Source organism: Pseudophryne corroboree, chromosome 8 (assembly GCF_028390025.1).
Source record: "Pseudophryne corroboree isolate aPseCor3 chromosome 8, aPseCor3.hap2, whole genome shotgun sequence".
Lineage (NCBI taxonomy): Eukaryota > Metazoa > Chordata > Amphibia > Anura > Myobatrachidae > Pseudophryne > Pseudophryne corroboree.
In genome coordinates, this window is record NC_086451.1 from 178,688,994 (window position 1) to 178,711,766 (window position 22,773).

At 48.5% G+C, this 22,773-nt stretch overlaps 1 non-coding gene across 1 annotated transcript; it reads left to right on the plus strand.

The window, feature by feature from the left end:
• The first annotated feature begins 3,294 nt into the window (after positions 1–3,294).
• On the plus strand, positions 3,295–3,466 carry LOC134951815 (U1 spliceosomal RNA). The gene has a single exon (XR_010184486.1). It is a non-coding gene; the product is annotated as a U1 spliceosomal RNA (small nuclear RNA).
• The last annotated feature ends 19,307 nt before the right edge of the window (positions 3,467–22,773 follow it).

The following is a 22,773-nucleotide window of genomic DNA, read 5'->3' on the forward strand; positions in this document are numbered from 1 at the left end:
GCGCTACTGTGCAAACATTAAGTTACTGTGCTATTCCTGGGTTATATAGCGCTGGGGTATGTGCTGGCATACTCTCTCTCTGTCTCTCCAAAGGGCAGAGCCGGCCATAGGCATAGGCAAACTAGGCAATTGCCTCGGGCATTTGATATGCCTAGGGGCATCAGCAACTTCTGCTGATTAAAATGATATGCGGCATGCCTATATTCTGTGTGTAGCATTTCATATGCAGATACAGCCACAGTCTCACACAGTATATAGGCGTGCTGCATATCATTTTAATCGGCAGAAGCTGCGTGTGCATCCTAACAACATAGCAATGCAAATAAGATGCATTTTAATAAAAAAAAGGTGCCCCAACGTTAGCATTGAGGCAAGATTTATGAGGACACATCTGTATCCAAGCAGAGGCAGAGGTCACAGTGTTAGTGGCAGTGTGAGTGCTGTGTGCATGTGAGTGGGTTGATTGTGCAGTAGTGTTCGGAATATGAGTAAGGAGCATTATGTGTGTCATGTAAAAATGCATTAATAATGTGCAACATATGGGTAAGGGGCACTATGTGTGTCATTATGTGTATAAGGGCATTAATAATGTGCGGCATATGTGTAAGGGACATTGGTGGTCATTTCGAGTTGTTCGCTCGGTAATTTTCTTCGCATCGCAGCGATTTTCCGCTAATTGCGCATGCGCAAGGGTGGTCATTCCGAGTTGTTCGCTCGGTAATTTTCTTCGCATCGCAGCGATTTTCCGCTAATTGCGCATGCGCAATGTTCGCTCTGCGACTGCGCAAAGTAAATTTGCTATGCAGTTAGGTATTTTACTCACGGCATTACGAGGTTTTTTCTTTGTTCTGCTGATCGTAGTGTGATTGACAGGAAGTGTGTGTTTCTGGGCGGAAACTGGCCGTTTTATGGGTGTGTGTGAAAAAACGCTGCCGTTTCTGGGTAAAACGCGGGAGTGTCTGAAGAAACGGGGGAGTGTCTGGGCGAACGCTGGGTGTGTTTGTGACGTCAAACCAGGAACGAAACTGACTGAACTGATCACAGTTGTCGAGTAAGTCTGGAGCTACTCAGAAACTGCTAAGAAGTGTCTATTCGCAATTCTGCTAATCTTTCGTTCGCAATTTTGATAAGCTAAGATTCACTCCCAGTAGGCGGCGGCTTAACGTGTGCAATGCTGCTAAAAGCAGCTTGCGAGCTAACAACTCGGAATGAGGGCCATTATGTGTAAAAGGGCATTAATAAAGGTTGTCATAATGTGTAAGACGCATTATGTTTATAAGGACATTAGTGATGTGTCTCATATGTGTAAGGGGCATTACTGTGTGGAATTATGTGTATAAATGCATTACTAATGTGTGGCATTATGTGTATAAGGTGCTCTAATATGTAGCGTTGCGTATAGAAAGGGCATTTACTGTGTCGTCTAATGTGAATAAAGAGCAATAGGGTGTGGTGTAATGTAAATAAGGAGCAATTCAGTGTGATGTAATGTGAATAAGGAGCACTACTGTGAGAAGTAACGTTTATAAGGTAAAGTAATACTACTGTGGGATGTAATGTGAATTATGGACACTATCGCGTGATCAAATGTGAATAAAATTGCAGTACTGTGTGGCGGAATTTTAATTGGGGGTACTATTGTGAGGACATGCCCATTGCCAGCAAAAACACACCCCTTTTTGGACTGTGCGCCAAATGTGCGAACTGTTCCTGTTTAAAATATAGGGGGTACAAACACCAAAATAAGTATTCTGTTATGGGTGAGGGTTGATGGTGCTGGCAAAGAGGTGCAAGGTCAGAGGCGGAACCAGCGGTGGTGCTAGGGGGCACCAGGCAAAATCTTGCCTAGGGCATCATATTGGTTAGGGCCAGCTCTGCCAAAGGGCCTTGTGGGGGAAATGTCTTCAGTAAAAGCATTCCCTGTGTGTGTGGTGTGTCGGTACGCGTGTGTCGACATGTCTGAGGAAGAAGGCTATATTAGAGAGGAGCGGGAGCAAATGAATGTGGTGTCTCCGCCGACACCTGATTGGATGGATATGTGGAATGTTTTAAATGCTAGTGTAAACTCATTGCACAAAAGATTAGACAAGGCTGAAGCTTTGGGACAGTCAGGGTCTCAACCCATGCCTGATCCTATGTCGCAGGGACTGTCAGGGTCTCATAAGTGCCCACTATCCAGATTGTTGACACAGATACCGACACGGATTCTGACTCCAGTGTCGATTACGATGATGCAAAGTTACAGCCAAAATTGGCAAAATACATTTGATATATGATTATGGCAATAAAAGATGTTTTGCACATCACAGAGGAGCCCCCTATCCCTGACAAGAGGGTACATATGTACAAGGGAAAGAAGCCTGAGGTAACCTTTTCCCCTCACACGAGCTGAACGAGTTATGTGAAAAAGCTTGGGAATCTCCTGCAGATTTCCAAAAGGATTCTTATGGCGTATCCTTTCCCATCAACGGATAGGTTACGATGGGAATCCTCCCCTTGGGTGGACAAAGCATTAACACGCTTATCCAAGAAGTTAGCCCTCCCGTCCCAGGATACGGCTACCCTCAAAGAGTCTGCTGACCGCAAACAGGAGATTACCCTGAAGTCCATTTATACACATTCAGGTACCTTACTCAGACCGGCAATTGCGTCGGCCTGGGTGTGTATGTGTAGTGCTGTAGCGGCATGGACGGATACTCTAGATAAGGATACTATTTTATTGCCCCTGGGGCATATAAGAGATGCTGTCCTATATATGTGTGTATGCAAACTACAGGTGGTGCTGCATGGCTCACACCCTTTTACTTGTCTTGTAGAGCAACTCTGGAGCTGTTACTGGGTCCAGCTGCTGCAAGAAATCAGCTTGAATGCTTCAGGGGCTGGGGCATGGCCAACATGAGCCCCACACTGATGGGGGTGTATAAAGCGATCTAGGGGTCATCCAAGCGCAACCCCACAAAGGCCGCCATGCCCTGCGTGACCATTTTCTCTTTTCATATGCAGACGAGGGTTGCAGCCAACTATACCCATTGCTTGGATGACATCACCATATGCGAATCCATCTGCTGCAGGCCTTCCCCCAGGAATGCTTGCACTAGTTGTTGCATTTGGTTTGTTGTTTGGGGGGTGCTTCAGTATTAGGCAGCCTTCTGCCCTCACACATTCGTCTGAAAATGTGTTCTCCCTGCAGTTGTTGTCCCCAGATGAGAGTTCCCTTGTGCTGCCTCAGTTGAATCTCCTTTACTTGACGGAGGTGTGCCTGAGCAGCGGCCCTCCCCAGCCCTATCTCAAATCATACTTATTTTGCTTAGGTGATACCATGGTCATGAAGATTGTTTTCCCAGGGTGAGGTTCATTCATTGCATTCTGGGTATGCTGACCTCTGTGATTTCCCCAAATGTGGGAATCTCGACTGCATAATTTGTGGTAGGGGGGGGGGGGGGGACTGCATTTGTGCTTTCCCCTGGTTGGCTCTGGTATAATTTAGATCTCATTGTCTCAGGTCTCTCTCCCGCCTAGTTTGCTGTCTGTTTCCACTTCTCTTTTCTTGAGCCCCTCCCTTCTATGCCCTTGCGCACTATCCTGACTTCTCCCGTCTGCTTACTTTGTGCCTTCCAACGCACAATGCGAACTACAGGTGGTGTTGCAGGGCCCACACCCTTTTATTTGCATTACAGAGCAGCTCTGGAGCTGTTACAGTGCCCAGCTGCTGCAAGAAATCAGCTTGAATGCTTCAGGGGCTGGGGCATGGCCAACATGAGCCCCACACCAAAGGAGGGTGGGGGGTGTTCAATGCGAACTAGGGGTCATCCAAGCGCCCCTTTCTCTTTTCATATGCAGATGAGGGTTCCAGCCAACTTTGGCCCACTGCTTGGATGACATCACCGTATGCAAATCCGTCTGCTGCAGACCTTTCCCCAGGAATGCTTGTACTAGTTGTTGCATATGGTTTGATGTTTGAGGGTGCTTCAGTATTAGGCAGCCTTCCGCCCTCTCATTTTCATCTGAAAAGATGTGGTCTCCCTGCAGTTGTTGTCCCCAGACAAGAGTTCCCTTGTGCTTCCTCAGTTGAATCTCCTTAACTTGACGGGGGTGTGCTCGAGCAGCCGCCCTCCACAGCCCTATCCCAACACATGCTTTTCTTGCGTATGAGATCTCTTGATCATGAAGATAGTTCTCACAGGGTGAGGTTCATCCATTACATTTTAAAGTAGGAAGGTACAAATTACATATTCAAATTACATATATGTGCTGGATTCAAATGTTTTCCCCCCTTCCTTTCTCAATTGTGCCCATCAGCAGCTATTCTAATGTTGCTGCCAATGGGTGTGACACATTCATTTCTTCTGTGGGGTACACTGGACTCCACAAGGATTCACATTGGGGTGTAGAGTAGGATCTTGATCTGAGGCACCAACAGGCTCAAAGCTTTTGACTGTTCCCAAGATGCTCAGCGCCCCCTGCTCTATAACCTCGCTTCCATGAACAGGGAGCTCAGTTTGTAGTTGGTGCCTTCAGTAGCAGGCCACTTAACAGGGGGCTGCCTCAGGCAGCCTATTCTTAGCTATTAATTTTGACAAGAAAAGAAGAACTTTTTTTTATAAGAATCTACAAGGGCTGCAGCAGGTTAGGTCTAATAGACATCTTTACTGCAGCTCCATCACTCCCAGCGGCGCAGTATACTCCCGTGCCCTGGTTGCTGGGTCACTGCAGCGGAGGCTCCGGTTTCTTCCTAAGGTCAGTCACACACACACCGCCCTCCGGGATCACGAGGCCGCTGATGAAAGGGAGGTAAGGGACTTCTGTGCCCACACTATACCGTGATCCAGCGTGGCTGTAGGGGGTGGGCCATGTGCGCACTGGCGTGGACACTGATTACTGGGCAGCCGCTCCACTAGCCACCAGGGACAGTTAAGGAGCACAGCTCTGGGGGGTTTTTCTCTTATATTAACCCCATTTTGTACTACCCGCAGTGCATTGTGATAGGTAATAGAGCCTGATTCAGGTTGGATTGCAATCGCAATAAGCAATCCAACTGCAAAAATTGCTAAGAGCATACGCATGCGCCTGCATTTTCTGCGGCACCCCGCAGATAATGCGATCGCTTCTGACTGTCAATCGGTGCTGGGGGGGGGGGGCAGCAACAATCCATTTCCAAGTCGGAGATGGAGCGGTGCATGGGCAGGGCTACAAAATGGGGTCGGCAACGGAGAAACAGGAGGCGTGGTCAGAGCTGCTGCATGACATCACATGCAGCAGCTGCGATCACAAAAATGGTGGCGGCTTCCTGCGCACACATACAGTCTGCACCAACAGGAGGCTAACCCATTTTTTATGATCACGCTGAACTGCACTGAGACTGCAATTTCAGCGTGGTCAAGAAGGGAGGCGGCATGCTGGGTGGCCCCAGCATGCGAACCAAAGGATTGCAAATTCTGTTACTTAGCAGAATTTGCAATCCTTACTGAATTAGGCCCATTGATTACAAAATGTATTTGTAAATATTTGAAGTTTTTCTTCAGGGACTAACACAAAAGATGCTTGGGGCTACTAACACATGGGTAAGCCACGTAAAGCTTCCCATGGGTCAGTGGCATCACAACGGGGTTGCGGCCCACACCCGAGTGTCACCCGCCAAGGGGGGTGACACCAAAGTGCCGGCTCCTCTTCAGTGACAGAATATGGGTGTTTCACTGTAACATTACGTGCAACACCCAGTTTCTGTCACTGTGCAGGAGCCAGCACCACTCACACACTAGTCCCCGGGTGCAGCACTCAACCCCCGGGATACCCGGAGCAACAAAATGGAGATTCAGGAAAACAGGCCACACCCCTACCTATGAGACCATGCCTCCTTTTTACCATTGCGCTGCTTATCTGCGCGCACTGCATTACAATCTCCCTCGCTGCCTCTCTGGGTGTCACCAATGATAGTGACACCTTTGCCATGCTTGTAGCAGCTGGTCCTAAGATCTACACCTCCAGCCCTGAGTGTTTGCCCTTGTGACTTGTTGATCATCATAGCGAAGCAGATTCTTACAGAAAACTGCAGGGGCTTAGATTGAAAAGAAAAACATTGACGAACCCATCATTTCAGCAACAGGGTCTGCCACACGGCTGACTGAAATGACTGGTTGGTTTGGGTCCCCACCAAAAAAGAAGCAATCAATCTCTCCTTGCACAAACTGGCTCTACAGAGGCAAGATGTCCACCTCATCATCCTCCGATTCCTCACCCCTTTCACTGTGTACATCGCCCCCCTTACATATTATTAATTCGTCCCCACTGGAATCCACCATCTCAGATCCCTGTGTACTTTCTGGAGGCAATTGCTGGTAAATGTCTCCACGGAGGAATTGATTATAATTCATTTTGATGATCATCATCTTCTCCACATTTTCTGGAAGTAACCTCGGACGCCGATTGCTGACAAGGTGAGCGGCTGCACTAAACACTCTTTTGGAGTACACACTGGAGGGAGGGCAACTTAGGTAGAATAAAGCCAGTTTGTGCAAGGGCCTCCAAATTGCCTCTTTTTCCTGCCAGTATACATACGGACTGTCTGACGTGCCTACCTGGATGCGGTCACTCATATAATCCTCCACCATTCTTTCAAAGGTGACAGAATCATATGTAGTGACAGTAGACGACATGTCAGTAATCGTTGCCAGGTCCTTCAGTCCGGACCAGATGTCAGCACTCACTCCAAACTGCCCTGCATCACCGCCAGCGGGTGGGCTCGGAATTCTTAGCCTTTTCCTTGCACCCCCAGTTGCGGGAGAATGTGAAGGAGGAGCTGTTGACGGGTCACGTTCCGCTTGACTTGACAATTTTCTCACCAGCAGGTCTTTGAACCTCTGCAGACTTGTGTCTGCCGGAAAGAGAGATACAATGTAGGTTTTAAATCTAGGATCGAGCACGGTGGCCAAAATGTATTGCTCTGATTTCAACAGATTGAATCCTGGTTAAGCGAATTAAGGGCTCCATCCACAAGTCCCACATGCCTAGCGGAATCGCTCTGTTTTAGCTCCTCCTTCAATGTCTCCAGCTTCTTCTGCAAAAGCCTGGCAGTGTCTGAACTGACTTCACGTGTGGCAAGTTCAAAGGGTTGCAGAACCTTACACAACGTTGAAATCATTCTCCACTGCGCTTGAGTCAGGTGCATTCCCCCTCCTTTGTCTATATCGTGGGTAGATGTATAGGCTTGAATGGCCTTTTGCTGCTCCTCCATCCTCTGAAGCATATAGAGGGTTGAATTCCACCTCGTTACCACCTCTTGCTTCAGAGGATGGCAGGGCAGGTGCAGGAATGTTTGGTGGTGCTCCAGTCTTCGGCACGCGGTGGCTGAATGCAGAAAGTGGCCCGCAATTCTTCGGGCCACCGACAGCATCTCTTGCACGCCCCTGTCGTTTTTTTAAATAATTCTGCACCACCAAATTCAATGTATGTGCAAAACATGGGACGTGCTGGAATTTGCCCAGATGTAATGCACGCACAATATTGGTGGCATTGTCCGATGTCACAAATCCCCAGGAGAGTCCAATTGGGGTAAGCCATTCTGCGATGATGTTCCTCAGTTTCCGTAAGAGGTTGTCAGCTGTGTGCCTCTTATGGAAAGCGGTGATACAAAGCGTAGTCTGCCTAGGAACGAGTTGGCATTTGCGAGATGCTGCTACTGGTGCCGCCGCTGCTGTTCTTGCTGCGGGAGGCAATACATCTACCCAGTGGGCTGTCACAGTCATATAGTCCTGAGTCTGCCCTGCTCCACTTAACCACGGACATGTGGACTAGTGGACCTTGGGTACAACTGCATTTTTTAGGACACTGGTGACTCTTTTTCTGAGGTCTGTGTACATTTTCGGTATCGCCTGCCTAGAGAAATGGAACCTAGATGGCATTTGGTACCGGGGACACAGTACCTCAATCAAGTCTCTAGTTGCCTCTGAATTAACGATGGATACCGGAACCACGTTTCTCACCACCCAGGCTGACAAGACCTGAGTTATCCGCTTTGCAGCAGGATGACTGCTGTGATATTTCATCTTCCTCGCAAAGGACTGTTGGACAGTCAATTGCCTACTGGAAGTAGTACAAGTGGTCTTCCGACTTCCCCTCTGGGATGACGATCGACTCCCAGCAGCAACAACAGCAGCGCCAGCAGCAGTAGGCGTTACACTCAAGGATGCATCGGAGGAATCCCAGGCAGGAAAGGACTCGTCAGACTTGCCAGTGACATGGCCTGCAGGACTATTGGCTTTCCTGTCTAAGGAGGAAATTGACACTGAGGGAGTTGGTGGTGTGGTTTGCAGGAGCTTGGTTACAAGAGGAAGGGATTTAGTGGTCAGTGGACTGCTTCCGCTGTCATCCAAAGTTTTTGAACTTGTCACTGACTTATGATTAATGCGCTGCAGGTGACGTATAAGGGAGGATGTTCTGAGGTGGTTAACGTCCTTACCCCTACTTATTACAGCTTGACAAAGGCAACACACGGCTTGACACCTGTTGTCCGCATTTGTGTACAGGATGCATACCTTCATGTCCCCATTTATCCATCTCATCAGGCGTACCTCAGATTTGCGGTACAGGATTGTCATTGCCAATTTCAGACGTTGCTGTTTGGTCTCTCCACGGCCCAGAGAATTTTCACCAAGGTAATGGCGGAAATGATGGTTCTCCTGCGTAAGCAAGGTGTCACAATTATCCCGTACTTGAGCGATCTCATAAAAGCGAGATCAAGAGAGCAGTTGCTGAACAGCGTATCACTTTCACTGAAAGTGTTACAGCAACACGGCTGGATTTTCAATATCCCAAAGTCGCAGTTGGTTTCTACGACTCGTCTGTCTTTCTTGGGCATGATTCTGGACACAGACCAGAAGAGAGTTTATCTCCCGATAGGAAAGGCCCAGGAACTCATGACTCTTGTCAGGAACCTATTGAAACCAAAACTTGTGTCAGTGCATCACTGCACTCGAGTCCTGGGAAAGATGGTGGCATCATACGAAGCCATTCCATTCGGCAGGTTCCATGCGAGGACTTTCCAATGGGACCTACTGGACAAGTGGTCTGGGTCACATTTGCAGATGCATTGGTTGATCACCCTGTCCCCCAGGGTCAGGGTATCACTCCTGTGGTGGCTGCAGAGTGCTCACCTTCTCGAGTGACGCAGATTCGGCATTCAGGACTGGATCCTGGTGACCACAGAGGCAAGCCTCCAAGGTTGGGGAGCAGTCACACAGGGAAGAAATATCCAAGGTCTTTGGTCAAGTCAAGAGACTTGTCTTCACATCAACATCCTGAAACTAGGGGCCATATACAATGCCCTACGTCAAGCGGAGACCTTACTTCGCGACCAACCGGTTCTGATCCAGTCAGACAACGTCACCGCAGTGGCTCATGTAAACCGCCAAGGCGGCACAAGGAGCAGAGTGGCGATGGCACAAGCCACCAGAATTCTTCGCTGGGTGGAGAATCACGCAAGCGCACTGTCAGCAGTGTTCATTCTGGGAGTGGACAACTGGGAAGCAGACTTCCTCAGCAGACACGACCTACATCCGGGAGAGTGGGGACTTCATCAGGAAGTCTTTGCACAGATTACAAGTCGGTGGGAACTGCCACAGATAGACATGATGGCGTCCCGGCTCAACAAAAAGCTACAGAGGTATTGCGCAAGGTCAAGAGACCCTCAGGCAGTAGCTGTAGACACCCTAGTGACACCGTGGGTGTTCCGGCCGGTCTATGTATTTCCTCCTCTTCCTCTCATACCCAAGGTGTAAAGGATAATAAGACAAAGAGGAGTGAGAACAATCCTCATTGTTCCAGATTGGCCACGGAGGACCTGGTATCCGGATCTGCAGGAAATGCTCACAGAAGATCCGTGGCCTCTTCCTCTAAGACAGGACCTGTTGCATCAGGGGCCCTGTCTGTTCCAAGACTTACCGCGGCTGCGTTTGACGGCATGGCGGTTGAATGCCGGATCCTAGCAGTGAAAGGCATTCCGGTTGAGGTCATCCCTACGCTGATAAAGGCTAGGAAGGATGTAACGTCAAAACATTACACCGTATATGGTGAAATTATGTTTCTTGGTGTGAGGCCAGGAATGCTCCTACGGAAGAATTCCATCTGGGCCGTTTCCTTCACTTCCTACAAACTGGAGTGAATTTGGGCCTAAAATTAGGCTCTATTAAGGTCCAGATTCCGGCCTTATCCATTTTCTTTCAAAAAGAATTGGTTTCTCTTCCAGAAGTTCAGACTTTTGTAAAAGGAGTGCTGCATATTCAGCCTCCTTTTGTGCCTCCGGTGGCACCTTGGGACCTTAACGTGGTGTTAAGTTTTCTAAAATCACACTGGTTTGAACCACTTAAAACGGTGGAGTTAAAATATCTCACATGGAAGGTGGTCATGTTATTAGCCTTGGCTTCGGCTAGGCGAGTGTCGGAATTAGCGGCTTTGTCACATAAAAGCCCATATTTGGTGTACCATGTGGATAGAGCGGAATTGCGGACCCGTCCTCAATTCCTACCAAAAGTGGTCTCATCTTTTCACATGAACCAACCTATTGTGGTGCCTTTGGCTACGCGTGACTTGGAGGATTCCGAGTTACTTGATGTGGTCAGGGCTTTGAAAATTTACGTGGCCAGGACGGCTAGAGTCAGGAAAACTGAAGCGCTGTTTGTCCTGTATGCAACCAACAAGATTGGTGCCCCTGCTTCAAAGCAGGCTATTGCTCGCTGGATTTGAAACACGATTCAGCAAGCGCATTCTATGGCTGGATTGCAGTTACCGAAATCGGTCTAGGCCCATTCCACGAGGAAAGTGGGCTCTTCTTGGGCGGCTGCCCGAGGGGTCTCGGCACTACAGCTGTGTCGAGCTGCTACTTGGTCAGGTTCAAACACCTTTTCAAAATACTATAAGTTTGATACCCTGGCTGAGGAGGAACTCATGTTTGCTCAATCGGTGCTGCAGAGTCATCCGCACTCTCCCGCCCGTTTTGGAGCTTTGGTATAATCCCCATGGTCCTTACGGAGTCCCCAGCATCCTCTAGGATGTTAGAGAAAATAAGATTTTAAACCTACCGGTAAATCTTTTTCTCGTAGTCCGTAGAGGATGCTGGGTGACCGTCCCAAGTGCGGACTACTTCTGCAATACTTGTATATAGTTATTGCTTCAATAAGGGTTATGTTAGAGTTGCATCAATCCTGCACTGATGCTACAGTATGTTGTTTTTTCGTACTCATAACTGGGTAGTTTATCACAAGTTATACGGTGTGATTGGTGTGGCTGGTTTGAATCTTGCCCTGGATTAACAAAATCCTTTCCTCATACTGTCAGTCTCCTCTGGGCACAGTTTCTCTAACTGTGGCATAGAGGGGCATAGAGGGAGGAGCCAGTGCACACCCAGAACTAAAGTCTTTCTTAAAGTGCCCATGTCTCCTGCGGAGCCCGTCTATCCCCATGGTCCTTACGGAGTCCCCAGCATCCTCTACGGACTACGAGAAAAAGATTTACCGGTAGGTTTAAAATCTTATTTTCTACTTTATTCTTTTCTATCCTAGTTTATTACGACCAACTTTCATCCAAGGAGTTTGATATTCTACTACCTGCATGCAATTTAAATTGCTTAAATTGTTTATATGGTTGATTTGTCCTTCACAATCCATAATCTGCAACTTGGATGTACTTGTGTCATTGAAAATCTTATAATAAAAATGTTTATATATTGAAAAAAAAAGTTATAAGACATATGCCTACCTACTAAATGGGGTAAAATTAGGGGATTCTGTACTGGAAAAGGACTTAGGTGTCCTCATAGATAGCAAGCTAAGCAGTAGTAACCTAAGTAGGACTGCAGCAAAGAAGGCTAATAAGATATTAGCATGCATAAAACGGGGTATTGATGCTAGGGACGAGAGTATTATACTCCCGTTATATAAATCACTAGTGAGGCCACACCTTGAATACTGTGTACAGTTCTGGGCACCGTACTACAAAAAGGATATCCTGGAGCTTGAAAAGGTACAGAGGAGGGCGACCAAACTAATTAAGGGCATGGAGATGATGGCATACAAGGAAAGGCTTGAAAGACTAGGCATGTTTACATTGGAAAAGCGGAGACTAAGAGGGGATATGATCAACATCTACAAATATATAAGGGGACAATACACAGAGCTTGCGTGGGACCTGTTTCTGGTTAGATCAACACAGAGGACTCGTGGACACTCGCTCAGGTTAGAGGAGAGGAGATTCCGCACAATACAGCGTAAAGGCTTTTTCACGGTAAGGACAATACGTGTTTGGAATTCCCTGCCCGAGGGAGTTGTAATGGCGGAATCTGTCAACACCTTTAAGAATGGGTTAGATAAATTCCTATTGGATAAGGATATCCAGGGGTATGGTGCATAGTCATGCATTATAATTACTATAAATAGGGATAAAATGCAATGGCTGACAGCAGCATCAGTCAGACATTTTAGTAAAATCATCATGCATAGGACACCACAAATAGGTTGAACTCGATGGACAATTGTCTTTTTTCAACCTCAGATACTATGTTACTATGTTACTATGTAATATTTGAAGAAACAAAATAAAATAAAGCTATCTATTGGGTTTCACTAACAAGCACATTGGAAGACTTGACTACTGTTAAAAGACATGCATTACATGGTATAGAGCCACAAACCACAATGTAGTAAAATAAAAACAAACTTACATGTGTATCAAACCTATGTGAGGCTTACATTGATAGTGCAAGATCAACACTCTATCAACTGTGCAAACTAGACTGCACATAAATGCCATAAAATGTATCTGAGATTTTAGTAAATAAGGCCTGTTGCTGTCCGGGTCACACAGCCGTCACGGCCCCGCCCCCATACGGTCCGGTCATGTCTGCGTTGTCCTGACTGTGCCCCCAAAATGGCGGCACAACGCCGCTGGCCCGACTCCTCCTGCCCAGTGACCGCCTCTACCTGTCAATCAGGCAGAGGCGCTCACTGGGCAGAGATGCTGATCGCATCTCTGGCATGTGCCGGTGCACTGTGGCACCAGCACACACGCACTTCAGACCTGATCTCCTGTTGTGTGAATATGCACAGCAGGGATCAGGTCTTAATTAGGCCCTATATACAGCTGTCAGTAAAGCAGGGATGTGCTGCTGCCAGTGAGGCAGGGATGTTCTGCTGTCAGTGAAGCAGTGATGTGCTGCTGTCAGTGAAGCAGTGATGTGCTGCTGTCAGCGAGGCAGTGATGTGCTGCTGTCAGCGAGGCAGGGATGTGCTGCTATAAGTGAGGCAGGGATGTGCTGCCGTCAATGAGGCAGGGATGTGCTGCCGTCAATGTTGCAGGGATGTGTTGCTGTCAACGTTGCAGGGATGTGCTGCTGTCAGTGAAGCAGGAATGTGCTGCTGCAGTGAGGCAGAGATATGCTGCCCACTATCTCCCTATCACCCCTGCCTGAGTCGCACACTTTCCCTGTCACCCCTGCCTCAGTTACCCACTATCTCCCAGTCACCGCTGCCTCAGTCAACCACTATACCTGCGACCCCTGCCTCAGTCTCTTACTGTCCCTGTCACCCCTGCCACAGTCATCCACTATCTCCCTATCATCCCTGCCTTATTCATTTATTATCCCTGTCACCCACTTTCTTCCCATACTTACCCAACCCCTTCCTATCACCCCTCCCTCAGTAACCAACTATCTCCCTGTCACCCCTGCCTAAGTCACCCACTATCACTGTCACCCCTGCATCAGTCACCCACTATCTCCCAGTCACCCCGGCTTCAGTCACCCACTATATCCCACTCATACATGCTTCAGTCACTACTGACACCAGTGCAGATATTTCTGCTGCAGCCTCTCCACTCTCCAGCGTGAACGTCCTGACGACTGAGGAAATCCGCTTCCCAGTTGAGGACTCCGGGAATGAACACTGCCGATATTGCTGGCAGATGACGTTCTACCCAACTGAGGATTTTTTTATACTTCCAGCTTTGCCATGCAGTTTCGAGTGCCGACTTGATGATTTGTGTACACTACCGTGGTGGCGTTGTCCGATTGTACTTGAACAGGCCTGTTCTGTACTAGAGGCAGGGCCAGTATCAATGAATTGAACACTGCCCGCAATTCCAGAATGTTTATCGGGAGGAGAGATTCCTCCCTGGTCCACCGATGGTGAAGGGTCGTCATCACGGCCATGACCTTGGTGAATTTCCGAGGTGCCGTGGCCAAACCAGAAGGCAGGACCTGAAATCCAAAAACTAACCAGGCACAACACTGCTTAGCTTCCAACATCAGATGAGATTGGACATATCCAGTGTGATGCGGCTGTAGATGATTTTTGCTGTTTCTAACTTCTACATCAATGAATAAGTTTCAAAATAGAATGCATCAAGAGAACGGTGTTGGTAGTATAAAACTACCTACAGCACCTGGTATTCCCAGGTGGTCTCACATCCAAGAACAAACCAGGCCTAAGATCAGGTGATATTGGGCATATACAGTGTGGTGTGGCTGTAGATGAGCTTAGTGGTTTCTGTTAGAGTTCTTCTACTTCTAACTACTAGTACATAAATGAATAAGCGGCCGATTTATTAAACCTGGTGGAATGATAATTTGCATGGTGATAAAGTACCAGCCAATCAGCTCCTAATTGCCATGTCACAGGCTGGGTTTGAAAAATGACAGTTAGGAGCTGACTGGCTGGTACTTTATCACCTTGCACTTTATCAGTTCACCAGGCTTAATAGATCTGCCCCAATGTTTCAAAATGGAATGCATCAAGAGAACGGTGTTGGTATTGTAAAAATACACACAGCTCCTGGTATTTCCTGGTGGTCTCCCATCCAAGTACTAAAACCAGGACCAACACTGCTCAGCTTCCATGATCAGGAGAGATTGGGCAAATCCAGTGTGCTGTGGCTGTAGATGAGCTGGTGGTTTCTGTTAGAGCTTTTCTACTTCTAACTTCTGGTACATAAAAGAATACATGTAAAAATTAAATGTACCAAGAAAAGTGTGTTGGTAGTTTAAAAACACCTAAAGAATCTGATAATACATGGATGGGAGACTGCTTGGTAGTAACAAAGTCCAATACTGCTTTGCTTCAAAGATCAAATGAGATTGGGCATATCCAGTGTGGTGTGGCTTTAGATAAGCTTTGTGGTTTCTGTTAGAGCTCTTCTACTTCTAACTACTGGTACATTAATGAATATGTATAAGGTTGTAGTTTATCCAATATGCCTTTACTACCTTACCTTACCCCCCCCCCTCCCCTCCCCTCCTTATAGCTTCCTTTGTTCTCTCCTCGTGTGTGCGTTATTTGTTTTCTCATACGTCCTAGAGGATGCTGGGATCACATTAAGAACCATGGGGTATAGACGGGATCCGCAGGAGACATGGGCACTTTAAGACTTTCAAAGGGTGTGAACTGTCTCCTCCCTCTATGCCCCTCCTCCAGACTTCAGTTTTAGAATTGTGCCCAGTGAGACTGGATGCACTACAGGGGAGCTCTACTGAGTTTCTCTGAAAAGACTTATGTTAGTTTTTCTTATTTTCAGGGAGGCTGCTGGCAACAGTCTCCCTGCTTCGTGGGACTTAGGGGAGAGAAGTATGACCAACTTCTAGTGAGTTCAATGGCTCTACTTCTGGCTGACAGGACACCATTAGCTCCTGAGGGTGCTGATCGCTGGGTACGCCTAGATGCCCACTCCCGTAGCCTGCCATCACCCCCTTACAGAGCCAGAAGTCAGAAGACAGGCGAGTAGCAGAAGAACAGATGGCATTCTGAGGTACCACGCAGCGAGCGGAATGCTGTGCGCCATGCTCCCACACAAACACAGGCACTGCAGGGTGCAGGGCGTTGGGGGGGGGGGGGCACCCTGGGCAGCATAAATTCCTCACAAAAGGCTGGCAAAAGTGGACATTAGTGCCTGGGCACTGTCCTTACCCCACCAGTGTAATTAATTATTTGTTTCTGAGCGGGACAGAAGCGTGCCATTACAGCGGCGGGGCTTCTTCCTCACCTCACCAGCACATCTATAGAGCGTTACAAGTCTATCACTATAGAGTTTATTATTTCCCAGACTGTGTACTTTTGACGCTGGGTTGTGAGCTGAAAAATCCCATCTGTCCCTCTGACAGATTTACTGTAGGTCTATCCCCCATAAGCCGATGTGTCTGTGGGTACTTGGTACATGTGTGTCAACATGTCGGTGGCTGAATGTTTTTCCCAAGAGGAAACTATATTAGGAATGCAGACATATGATGGTGGCCCTGTTGGCACCACCAATAACTGACTGGGTGAAAGTTTCAGTAATATCAGAGTGAGGTTGGATAAATCTGTGTCCCAGACACAGACGTAGAGAAAAGATGTGATGTTCATGGCTATGCTTCTTTTCCCTCAGGCCCCGCAAAAATGTTATTTTGCCCAGTTACTACACACTGATACTGACTCGGATACTGATTCCTATGTCGACCATAATATTTCCTGATTAGATCCAATATTGGCAAGGAGCATTCAGTACATGATTGTGGATATTAAGGACATATTAACATCACTGAGGACCCTGCTGTTCCTGACAAAGGGGTCTATATGTATGTATATATAGATATATAATGAAAGCTGATGTAACGTTCCTCCATCTCTGTTTGAGAAAGTCTGGGCCAGCTCGACAAGATGGTTTCAAATCCCCAAAAGGTTTCCGGTTGTTTATTCATTTCCTGCCGCGGACAGAATAAAGTGGGAATCACCCCCTGTTCTGCATGGGGCCCTGTCACAAATCCAGCGGATCGTATGCAGGAAGCTACATTATTTCTAGTTATGTAACCACGGGTACATTACTTAGACCTGCCATTACATGCGCATGGGTGAGTAGTAGTATTCAAGAATTGGTCGAATACCTTGTCATCCGATATAGATATCCTGGAGACATGGGATGCTCCTTACGTTGGATCATATCAAGGACACTGCAGCATACTTACGACTGCAAGGGATATAGGACTCTTGAGTTCACGGGCCAATTTCATGGCAGTCTCGGATAGGAGGGCATTGTGGATTCACCAAGGGAATGCTGATGCTGACTCCAAGAAGAAAGGGAGTCTCTTCCCTATGAAGGTGAAGCCTTGTTTGGCGATGGCCTAGTTAATTTGATCTCGGCAGCTCCCGCAGGTAAGTCAACCTTCTTGCCCTATGTTCCCTCTCAACGGATGAAGACGCATCATTATCTAACGCAGTCATTTTGGCCCAATAGATATGCAAGAAGTTAAGATTCCCCTTTCTTTGCAGGTAGAGGAAGGAGAAGAGGGAAGAGGTCTGTAGCCTCTTCAAGATCGCAGGAGCAGAGATCGTCCTCTGCTTCTGCCAAATCCACTGCATGACGCTGGGGCTCTCTTGCAGGAGCCCACACCAGTGGGGGCACGTCTAAAACACTTCAGTCAGTTCTGGATTAATTTGGACCTGGACTCGTGGGTTTTACAAATAGTGTCCCAAGGGTACAAACTGGGGTTTCAAGACGTTCCCCCTCACCGATTGTTCAAATCGGCCTTAGTCAGCAGGGAGAAGGCTTTTATTCAAGCCTCTTCGTGGTCCCGAAGCCGGAAGGCTCAGTCAGACCAATCTGAAATCTGAAATCCCTCAATTTCTACCTAAAGAAATTCAATTTCAAGATGGAATCTCTCAGGGTAGGGATCTCCAGTCCGGAGGAAGGAGATTTCATGGTTTTGGTAGACATAAGGATGCCTACTTACATGTTCCGTTTAGCCACTGCATCAAGCTACCTGAGGTTTGCAATTCAGTATTGTCATTACCAATTTCAGACGTTGCCGTTTGGTCTGTCCACGGCTCCGAGGATTTTCACCAGGGTGATGGCGGAAATGATGGTTCTCCTTCGCAAGCAAGGAGTCACAATTATCCCGTACTTGGATGATCTCTTGATAAAGGCGAGATCCAGGGACCAGTTGTTGCAAAACATTGCACTCTCCCTGACAGTTCTTCAACAACATGGTTGGCTCCTAAACTTGCCAAAATCGCAGTTGGTCCCAATGACGCGGTTGTTGTTTTTGGGAGTGATACTGGACACAGAAGAGGTTTTCTTCCAGTGGAAAGGCTATGGAGATCCAGAGTCTGGTCAAACAAATTCTGAAACCAGCAAGAGTGTTAATCCATCAATGCATTCGGTTGCTGGGGAAGATGGTTGCGGCCTACGAGGCCATTCAGTTTGGCAGGTTCCATGCTAGAGTGTTCCAGTGGGACCTGTTGGACAAGTGGTCCGGATCCCACCTACACATGCACCGGAGGATAATCCTATCTTCCAAGACCAGAATATCACTCCATTGGCGGCTGCACAGTTCTCACCTCCTAGAGGGGCGATGGTTCGGGATCCAGGACTGGATCCTAGGGACCACGGATGCAACCCTCCGAGGCTGGGGAGCAGTCACACAGGGGGAAAACATCCAAGGAAGATGGTCAAGTCGGGAAAGTTGTCTCCACATAAATGTTCTGGAGTTAAGGGCCATTTAATAACTGCAGACACAGTACGCACTGGGACGAGTGCCCTGCATCCTCTACGGACTAAGAGAAAAGGATTTACCGGTAGGTATTAAAATCCTATTTTCTCTAACGTCCTAGAGGATGCTGGGGACTCTGTAAGGACCATGGGGATAGACGGGCTCCGCAGGAGACATGGGCACTTTAAGAAAGACTTTAGTTCTGGGTGTGCAGTGGCTCCTCCCTCTATGCCCCTCCTCCATACCTCAGTTTGATACTGTGCCCAGTGGAAACTGTGTGCTTTTCAGGAGCTCTCCTGAGCTTTCTGACAGAAAGTATTTTGTTAGGTTTTTAATTTTCAGGGAGCACTGCTGGCAACAGACTCCCTGCATCGAGGGACTGAGGGGAGAGAAGCAGCCCTACTCTCTGAGTTGCAAGGTCCTGCTTCTTAGGCTACTGGACACCATTAGCTCCAGCGGGATTGGTACGCAGGATCTCACCCTCGCCGTCCGTCCCAGAGCCGCGCCGCCGTCCCCCTCGCAGAGCCGGAAGATAGAAGCCGGGTGAGTATGAGAAGAAAAGAGACTTCAGCGGTGGCAGAAGACTTCATGATCTTCACTGAAGTAACGCACAGCACTGCAGCTGTGCGCCATTGCTCCCATACACCTCACATACTCTGGTCACTGTAAGGGTGCAGGGCGCCCTGGGCAGCAATATAAACCTCTTTTTGCCAAAAATATAACATATATACAGCTGAGCACTGTATATATGTATGAGCCCCCGCCAATTTTACAGTTTAAGCGGGACAGAAGCCCGCCGCCGAGGGGGCGGGGCTTCTCCCTCAGCACTCACCAGCGCCATTTTTTCTCCACAGCACCGCTGAGGCAGCTCCCCAGACTCTCGCCTGCTGAAACCACGGTAGACAAGAGGGTTGAAAAGAGGGGGGGGGGGCACATAATTCGGCGCAAATTACATACAGCAGCACTACTGGGCAAACATTAAGTTACTGTGTTATTCCTGGGTTATATAGCGCTGGGGTGTGTGCTGGCATACTCTCTCTCTCTGTCTCTCCAAAGGGCCTTGTGGGGAAACTGTTTTCAGAAAAAGCATTCCCTGTGTGTGTGGTGTGTCGGTACACGTGTGTCGACATGTCTGAGGAAGAAGGCTATATTAGAGAGGAGCGGGAGCAAATTAATGTGGTGTCTCTGCGACAGCTGATTGGATGGATATGTGGAATGTTTTAAATGCTAGTGTAAACTCAGTGCACAAAAGATTAGACAAGGCTGAAGCTTTGGGACAGTCAGGGTCTCAACCCATGCCTGATCCTATGTCGCAGGGACTGTCAGGGTCTCATAAGCGCCCACTATCCCAGATTGTTGACACAGATACTGACACGGATTCTGACTCCAGTGTCGATTACGATGATGCAAAGTTACAGCCAAAATTGGCAAAATCCATTCGATATAGGATTATGGCAATAAAAGATGTTTTGCACATCACAGAGGAACCCCCTGTCCCTGACAAGAGGGTACATAAGTACAAGGGAAAGAAGCCTGAGGTAACCTTTCCCCCCTCACACGAGCTGAACGAGTTATGTGAAAAAGCCTGGGAATCTCAAGATAAAAGACTGCAGATTTCCAAAAGGATTCTTATGGCGTATCCTTTCCCATCAATGGATAGGTTAAGATGGGAATCCTCCCCTAGGGTGGACAAAGCATTAACACGCTTATCCAAGAAGGTAGCCCTCCCGTCCCAGGATACGGCTACCCTCAAAGAGTCTGCTAACCGCAAACAGGAGATAACCCTGAAGTCCATTTATACACATTCGGGTACCTTACTCAGATCGGCAATTGCGTCGGCCTGGGTGTGTAGTGCTGTAGCAGCATGGACGGATACCTTATCTGAGGGGATGGATACCCTAGATAAGGATACTATTTTATTGACCCTGGGGCATATAAGAGATGCTGTCCTATATGCAGTGCCAGATTAAGGTCCAAATGGGCCTGGAGCTGAAATTTCAAAAGGGCCTATTATGCGCTGCTGCTGGGGGTGTGACTAATGATGTGGGGGCAGTGCCGTAACTAGGCATTTTAGCGCTGTGTGCAAGAAACGACAGTGGCGCCCCCCCCTCCATGTAAGATAGGGGCAGTGCGCGCCGTAGGCGCGCTTCAAATTTATAGGGGCGTGGCTTCACGGGGAAGGGGCGTGGCCACAAAATAATAGCAATTCATACTACGGTGCACAGTAGCGCCACTACACCAGGTAGAGCCCCTTTTATACATTACAGCAGACAGCGTCCCCTTTTTTACACATTACAGCAGCCAGTCCCCCTTTTTACACATTGCGGCAGCCAGGCCCCCTTTTTACACATTGCGTCAGCCAGTCCCCCTTTTTACACATTGCGGCAGCCAGTCCCCCTTTTTACACATTGCGGCAGCCAGTCCCCCTTTTTACACATTGCGGCAGCCGGTCCTCCTTTTTACACATTGCGGCCGCCAGTCCCCCTTTTTACACATTGCGGCAGCCGGTCCTCCTTTTTACACATTGCGGCCGCCAGTCCCCCTTTTTACACATTGCGGCCGCCAGTCACCCTTTTTACACATTGCGGCAGCCAGGACCCCTTTTTACACATTGCGGCCGCCAGTCCCCCTTTTTACACATTGCGGACGCCAGTCCCCCTTTTTACACATTGCGGCAGCCAGGCCCCCTTTTTACACATTGCGGCAGCCAGGACCCCTTTTTACACATTGCGGCAGCCAGGCCCCCTTTTTACACATTGCGGCAGCCAGGACCCCTTTTTACACATTGCGGCAGCCAGGACCCCTTTTTACACATTGCGGCAGCCAGGCCCCCTCTTTACACATTGCGGCAGCCAGGCCCCCTCTTTACACATTGCGGCAGCCAGGCCCCCTTTTTACACATTGCGGCAGGCAGTCCCCTTTTCACACATTGCGGCAGACGGTGTCCCCCTGAGAGAGAGAGAGAGAGAGAGAGAGAGAGAGAGATACTTACCTTCTCCCCGCTGACAGGCTCCTCGTGCTGGCAGCTCCCTCGGTGCAGGCAGGTGAGAAGGAGGAGGAGGGAGGGGGAGCAGGGAGCCGCAGCAGCGCTATGTCATTGGTAGTAAGCGCCGCTGCAGCATCCCCTTCTTCTTCCGTATTGGCTGCCTGGCGCTGCTGTGGATGCTGGGATGAAGGATCCGCATCCCAGCATCCACAGCAGCGCCGAGCAGCCAATACAGAAGGAGAGGGGGATGCTGCAGCGGCGCTTACTACCAATGAAATAGCGCTGCTGCAGCTCCCTGCTCCCCCTCCCTCCTCCTCCTTGTCCGCTGCCCGGCGCACACAGCAGAGGCGGCATGTAATGAGTCAATTTGACTCATTACATGCCGCTGGCCGTGCGCCCTCAGGGCAACTGCGCTGTGTGCCAAGCCCACTTTGCACACACGTATTTACGGCCCTGTGTGGGGGAATGACCAGTGGTGTGGGGGAGTGGTCTGCGTAAATGGGCGTGATGTGAACAAAATTAAGAAAAAGGTGCCTACCTATAAAGGTGAGAAGTCCGCCAGTGAAAAGGCATCCTCCCTGCGGCATCCGCTCCAGGAGACTTCCAGGGCCGCTCCCTGAGTTCCCGGCCAATGACGTCCCTCCCCCCAGTGCGCGTGTTGTCATGACAACACTCCACGCTGGACGGGAGCATGTGGGGTCCATGCAGGGTGCTTTTTTCAAGGCTCTATGCTGTTTGTTCTACAGCATAGAGCCCTGAAAAAAGCGCCCTGTGCGGCACTGAAACGTTGGCAAGCTATGCCCTAATTGCATTTTTGCCACACTAAAGCACAATTTTTTTCACCAAGTCCACTGAGTGCCGCATGGTTCTTATACATCGTGAGGAGGGAAGTGACAGCCCCACTCCAGAGCAGACATCTTTTGTCTGCTTTGAGAAAGTTGCTTGAGTGGCACCGAAACGTAAGCCACATGACTCTGATGTAATGATACTTTTCCACTAAAGATTTTCTACATCTACTTGGAGTGCCGCAGTTTATTCAACACATTACACATTAACTGCTCAGTGATGGCACCCTGCATATAAGGATTCCAGCAAAGAGTGCTAGTTCATTCACATGGACTAATATATATATCTGCTCCGGTGCCCTCAGTATGAATGGTATACACAAACACTGTTCCCCCGTTGCTAGGGGAAACAAACAGCGGCACTCCAGAGGCTTAATGAAAAAAGTCAAAACTGTATTTAAATAATTTGTAAGAAATGCACCACCGACGTTTCAGGGTTT